The sequence below is a fragment of the Mirounga angustirostris genome, unplaced genomic scaffold (assembly GCF_029215605.1).
Source record: "Mirounga angustirostris isolate CCGP_5_RB_7025 unplaced genomic scaffold, mMirAng1.0.hap1 SCAF_9, whole genome shotgun sequence".
In the NCBI taxonomy this organism is placed as follows: Eukaryota; Metazoa; Chordata; class Mammalia; order Carnivora; family Phocidae; genus Mirounga; species Mirounga angustirostris.
This window is the reverse complement of record NW_026991717.1, coordinates 19229306-19236535: the sequence shown is the minus strand read 5'-3', so window position 1 is coordinate 19236535 and position 7230 is coordinate 19229306.

Sequence of the window (7230 nt, the reverse complement as noted above, 5' to 3'; positions counted from 1 at the left end):
ACTGGCAGGTTTCCCAGAAGCTAAACTATTTTTATTTGCTAAGAAGAGAAAAGGATATTTTCTATTGCTCAATTGCTGGGTGTTTTTGTTGTTCATTTCTGAAAACAAAACAAAAGAGTAGTATAGCTTTCTCATGTATAATAGAATTGGAATTTGACTGTCAGTTTTCTTGTAAATTGTCTTCCAAAATTCTGACTTTGCTCTTTTTTTGTGCAATAAAGATATTTCCCTTACTCACTAGATTGTTGGCAAGTAAATCATTTTTGACATCATGTGGCATCTTTAGCATGAACATGGCATTTGCTCTTTTAATTGTGTGTCACTTTTGATATGTATAAGGAATGATCTGATGATTACATGGAAGGGAAGGGAAGTGGTAACTGGAAAATAAAATTAATTGCCAACAGCTTTTCTACCATATGGGCGAGTTTTATTACAAACTAATAGTAGAATCAAAGTCACACTTGAGAGTAATCACAAATAGCCCAACTCTCTCCAAGGTCCATATGGGCAAAAAAAGAATGTCAGCACACCTTCAGATGGAGATTTGGGAATAGGATCTTTAACAGTACTCTGCACTTCCTAGATTCGCATGGAGAAAGAAGCCATCACGATTTCATCAGCAGCATTTCTTTTAATAGCATTGCAAAAAGTAAATTAATAGCACTGTTTGTTTTGTTCTTGAATAGTCTTTGGGGGATGGCAAAGGCCCATCTCCAGGGAAGATGTGTCATTGCAACTGTTATAGGTCAGTGGTGACAAATCCACTGTGGGAGGCTGGACTCAAACACAGTGGCATGCCAGCTGGGATAGTGGTATGTAGGACAGATGATGCTCGAACTCTCATGCAGTCTATTATTGTCTTTCCTGACTCTGCTACTTGAGCCGTGAACCAAGCCGGTGAGAAAAATCACTGTAGTATCTAACGTGCATCGGGACCTTTCAAGACCAGGGTCTGAGGTTCCCACCTCTGTTACGTGACTTCTAAAGTAAACCCTTTGGAATGATTTCTTTGGTCTGATCATGAACAGTTGACCATTGACCAATACAGGTTTAAACTGTACAGGTCTACTTATATTTGGATTTTTTTTTTTTTATAAATACAGTATAGTACTGTGAATGTATTTTCTCAGCCATACAATTTTCTTAATAACCTTTTCCTTTCTCTAGCCTACTTTATTGTAAGAATACAGAGAATACATAGAACATACAAAATATGTGTTAGCTGTTTATGGTATCAGTAAGGCTCTGGCCAACAGTAGGCTCCTGGTAGTTAAGTTTTGGGGGGAGCCAAAAGTTATACATGGATTTTCCTATGGCATAGGAGTTAACACCTCGAACCCCCACGTTTTTCAAGAGTCAAGTATATAAGCAGCAGATAAGAAATAAATAGATTTTATAATATAAATATAATTGAAAAGTTTTTCCTTTTTAATAATCAAAGTTATTCCTTTTTATGGAAGTATAGCATACATAGTTTTAACTTTTCTGATGATTTTTCTTGTCATAAATTACGTATTTGCCATTTTAGTTTATTCTTTCTTGACATTTCCTTTTGTTTTCTCTTGGGTTGCATATGGGTTGTTAGTAATCTGTATTTATGTCTTGTAGTTATTTAGAAAACACACCTACTGTTTTTAAAACTATACAAATCATTATCTTTCTAGATAATTCCTTTTCTTTCCATGTCTTTCTAGAAAATTCCTCTTTTAGTCATCAAAGCCAAGCCTAAAGCTGTAAGTATAGACTCCATTCTGTGCAACATTTCATTCACTTTCACCTACCCACCCCCTCCAGCTCTCCGGCCATTGCTAATGTCATCTGAATTCATAAGCCACATCGCTATTCCCAATAAATTAACATTATGTATCTTCTCCAAATTTTACTTTTGCTTTTTCCATTCTATTATCATTATTATATTTATCACTATTATTATATTGATCACTTAGTCTTAACTCTTCTTTCCTCTTGATTCACAGTGTGTCCAATGAGCTAATCTTAATTTTGATTCCTCTCCGGTAGAGTTTCCAGGAAAGACAACTGGGGTATACCTCTCAGCAACCTTCCTAGGAAGACGGGTATATTTTCTGAGACCTTGTATATCAGAATGTCTCTTCTGGTTGCCATTCCTTTTGTTGACCTAAATGGCGATTTGTCTGAGACCAGTTTTTGTGTTGCAACTTTTCTTAAACTGTTGCCATTTTGCTCTATTGTGTTCTTTTGTTGTTCTTTTTTATTTTTTTTAGTTTCAAAGAGTTTCTTTTTAATTTTTTATTTCAATTCGATTTACTTAATATATACTGTATTATTAGTTTCATGGGTAGAAATTAGTGATCCATTGTTTTCTATTCTTGGTTGTTCTGGAGGAGAAAGATGAGACCCTCCTCAACTGATTATTTTTAAGTTAACTGTGATTTTTCAAATGCTGCATCCCAAATAATTTCTTGTCCTTGAAATGCAAAAATGTCCTGAGATTCTATCTAGATCTGGTTCTCTTTTGAGTACTCTTACCTAGAACATGAGTCTTCTATACCATCGCAGATGTTCTTTAAGTCATCATTTGTAAATGGAGTTTCTGCTTTTATCCCCATGCTTATCTTCCTCTCTTAGCACCTTGATGTTTGTTCTTCTGTGTACTCTGGGAGAATGTCTGAACTCTTCACTTCTTTATACCTGATTTGATTTTCTCCAATGTCAGTTCAACTCATCATCACCTCCAAAGCAGGTATTAAATCTGTGATTATTTTTCCACTTCCTTGAAATCTTTCATCCATCTCTGCCCGTATCTCAAATCCTTGATTGTCATTTTATCTCATCCTGGGCTCTCCTTGATGCCTTTTTGCTTTTATTTCATGGAAAACATATTAAGACTTAAGACTTAATAAAATTTAATAATCAAGTTGTTTAATTATTAGGAACATACATCACCTCAGACTTTTTGTGCACTTACCTAGCAAAAATAACTATCATTTTCTCAGTACTTATTTTTACCAGATCTTATACTAAACATTTTGTAGACTTTATATCATATAATCCTTAGGACACCCTGCAAGGAGGAATTATTATCTTCATTTTACTCATGAGGAAATTAGCTTTTTAAAAGGCTATTAAAAACATTAAAAAGTCCCGAGGCCACATATCCCAAAGTCAGTAAATTGAAGAGTCAGAATTTGAACCCAGGGCTGTCTGTTTCCAAAGCCTGTTTTCCTAACTACTACACTACACTATCTCCCCTATAAATGATTTTCATAGATTTATATTTTAATCAAATATTCAAAGAAATAATGCTCTTCCTCTTTTCCTGGAGATTTTTCATTGCTCCTTTTTACCTGTATTCTATTTGTTGATCTATGGCTGTTCATTCAACCTTGTAATAGGAGATCACTGCCTACCTGGGCTTAAAGAATTATTCTAGAACTCCTTCCAGCTGCCTCTCCCTGGACCCGGAAGTTGTGAACAGTCTACAGACCAGTTACAATGTTATTTACCCTCTGGAGAGGTTGTGTAGTTGCAGTAACAAGGGCACCGCGTTTGGAACTAGAAAAAACCCAGGTTGGAATCCCAGCTGTGCTATGCACTAGCAGGGCAGCTCCGGCAAGTTACTCAGCCCGTGTTACAGGTCTGTGTTACAATGTCAGGTGCCCATTAAGAGAAGTGCAGGCCAGGGGCGCCTGGGTGGGTGGCTCAGTTGTTAAGCATCTGCCTTCCGCTCGGGTCGTGGTCCCAGGGTCCTGGGTTCGAGCCCCGCGTCGGGCTCCCTGCTCGGCGGGACCCTCTCCCACTCCCCCTGCTTGTGTTCCCTCTCTCGCTGTGTCTCTCTCTGTCAAATAAATAAATAAAATCTTAAAAAAAAAAAAAAAAAAGAGGGAGAGAAGCGCAGGCCAGGTACAGCACCTGCCACGAATGGGGCCCCCACACAGGATGCTGTTGTCATTCCCGTGCAGTATTCGGGTTGCCTGCTGGCTCCCCCCACCCCCATCCCGGCTCCCACCCCCGCCCTCCCCCCACCACGCCCCCAGGCGTGGAGGAGTCCTCCTCCCAGGATGCACCGCTGTGCGGACCCCAGGCTGGGCGCAGTCAAGTCTCGGCCTCTGAACAGAGGAGAAAGGTGCGGGGGAAGGCTGAGGCTCACACGCCCTGCTGGTCCCGGTGTATGTGGGGCGGGCGGACCTCGCGGGTGCCAGAGCCGCACGCAGGCTGGGCCGGGCCCCTGTCCCCACGCAGGCCGAGGCCGTGCCCTGGCTCCGCCTAGGCCTTGTCCCAGGTCCATGTCCCTACGCAGACTGAGCCCGTGTCCCTGTCCCTGCACAGGCCGAGCCCGTGTCCTGCGTCCCTGTCCCCGTGTAGGCCGAGGCCCTGTCCCTGTCTCCACGAAAGCCGAGGCCGTTCCCCCGTCCCTGTCTCCGCCCAGGCCTTGTCCCAGGTCCATATCCCCGCGCAGGCTGAGGCCCTGTCCCTGTCCCTGTCCCCGCACAGACCGAAGCCGTATCCTTGGCTGAGCCGCCTGCCCTTCGCTGCAGCTCACAGGTCCTGGGCCTTGCCAAGTGAGGCGCATCCCAGGGCAAGAGTACCAAGCTGTTTCCCCTCTTTGCCTTTGCCTTCGTGGGTTTTTGTGAATCGCTGGGTTGGCTGCATCTTTTCTGGGTGTTAACCCCACCCAGGTGAACAGAGATCTAGCCCAGATTACTGCTGTTCTCTGTGGCAGGGGGCTCAGCAGGGAGCCCTAGAGACTGTTCAGAAATGGACTTGAGAGCCTAGACTTGATCCCACAGGCTGCTATGGCCTTTGTACCTCCGGCCACGAGGGCTCTCTGAGTAGGCGTTGTCTTTGTCAGGTAAAAGTTATCATCCCTACTTGAAAAAAAACACTGAAAATACACCTTTACTTACTCTAAAATTCAAGAAAATGTATCAAGAGCCCCAGCGTGTGCTTAGACTCAGTAGTTGGACCCTCTTCCATGTAGTCATAGTTTGGAGACTGAAATCACCCTCTGAAATTTGAAGCTCACCCCAATTTTTCTTTTAGTTCATCAGAAAATGTCTTTAAATTAACTGGAATGAGAAAGAAAAATCTGAGTAGCATGTTGAATTATAGAAAGGGTAAAGCAATCCAATTAGGTAGCTTTGAACCCTGTAAATTGTGCTCCATCATCCATTAATGGATCAGTAAACCAATTTAGTAGGTCCACACCGGCATTTTTGAGAGTCAAGATTAGACTAGAATAGACAATAGAGTACATCACAAATAGTATGGATAAGTATTGTTTTGTGAAACTTTGGTTTCAGTTACATATATTTGTAGGTATATTTGTATTAGGTCATGATGTAAAAGGTATGTATTGTGGATTACATTTTAAAAAATGAGCTACTGGTTTAGACCAGGATAAATATGTCACATATACAGAAAGTACCCTTACAAGAATAATAACCTATCTTAATAACAATGATTGGAACTGTAGAAGAGTCAAATGGTATTTCTGTCCTAATTAGCTCCCTGTTTTATATTTACTTTACATGGTATTAGCATGGCATGTATCTGGGTATCTGATCATCAGTATGCATCATTGCTGATATTTAAGGAATGGAATGGCAGAATTGCTTCAATATATGGGATCAGCCCCTCTGGTGGTCACCAATTATGGGAGCCAGAAGCCATCGTTGTTACTATGAAATTATGCGTGATTTATACGTACTTCTATTACACGTGTGACCATATGAGGATCTTTGCTTTACAATGTTCCTGCTGAAACCCCGTAATGAAGTTTAATAGTCCAAGAGTTTTCTGGTCTGTTCTGATTGCTATGTTACTGTCTCTGAAAACTTAAGACCTTGCTAAAGAGCATATTTGAGGCCAAAGGGGTATTGATTGCTACTGACAATCATACCGTCTTCTTTTCAGCTTTGAAAAAAGATTTTTTTAAAAATTTAACTAACATCTGAAGCCCTTAGTGCTTATTAGAATAATTATTTTCATATTTTGTATTTGCATTTGTTTGTTGGATGGTTGATTGGTTGATTTTGATTTTAAGAATGTAAATAACAAAAAGTTTGGACCAGAGTTATTGCAGCTAATTTCCCTGCATACAATATATCCTCTAAAGTTTAGGCCAGAGATTTAATTATACATGGCTGGTATTCTATTTTGCAAATGGGCCTTGCAGACAGTTTAATATGATCAAGCAAACTATTTTTATTGTAACCATACTTACTGGTGTCAAAACTGCTCTGATAGGAGCTCCATAAACGTGTGAATGAATGAACATTATCAAGTATTCATGTAAACATTCGGTGACACATATTATTAGTTTTTAGTAAAACTTCATTTTTATACCTGGTTTCTTTAAAGAGAAACTAATGTTTGGCAGGTGTAGCTCTGTTATGAGACATCTGTTGTGTGAAGGAACAGAAATCATCCTATCTTATTGAACACTTTCAAACAGCACCCAATAGTGAAACAAGTTATGTGACATCTGAATTTCGAATTCAAAACCAGCCTAATGTAAAAGAGGTTAAAAAAAGGGGGGGGGGTTGCTGATTTTTCCTGATGCGAGGTCTCAGGAGAAGGCAGTGAAGGACACTTTATAATCAACGTGGTGTGTGGTATTTTGCTCATAATCCCTTAGTGTCTTCGGACGTGTTAGACCCCAGCCCTCGCTGTGTAGCCCAGTGGACCTGTGGACGGTCTCCCACAGAGGGAGAACAAAAGGCTGCTGACATTCAGGGAAACTGCTTCCCTTTCCAGCCTTAGCCAAGGCTCGAGACTCTAAGTAGCTAGAAAGCAGGGACCATCGCTGCCTTGTTCACTGTGATTTCCCTATTTTCAGGCACATACGAGGTGCTCAATAAGTAATTGTTGAAGGAATGGAAATACCATGGAAGGAGGAAAAGCAGCAGCAGAAGGTACATACAGCTTAAAACAAAGGGGGAAGGAGTGTTACAAGAGCCTTAACTAAGACTTATCGAGGGTCTCCTCTGGTAGTGTTTCTGGGCTATCTGGGCTCATAGGGTGTTTACAGCCTAGTGGAGATAAGGCATATACCTGCCTGTGTATGTATGAATTCACACACACACACACTGATCGAGTTGTCTTATGGAAGTATTTTGTGCTATACAGGTAAAGACTGGGGCTGCATGTAAAATGGGGTAATGGTGTGTGTTGGTTAAGTGTAAAGGCTTGAGGAAGAAAAAGGGTGATTCAAGTTGATTTGACAGGCAGAATTTCCCAGAGGAA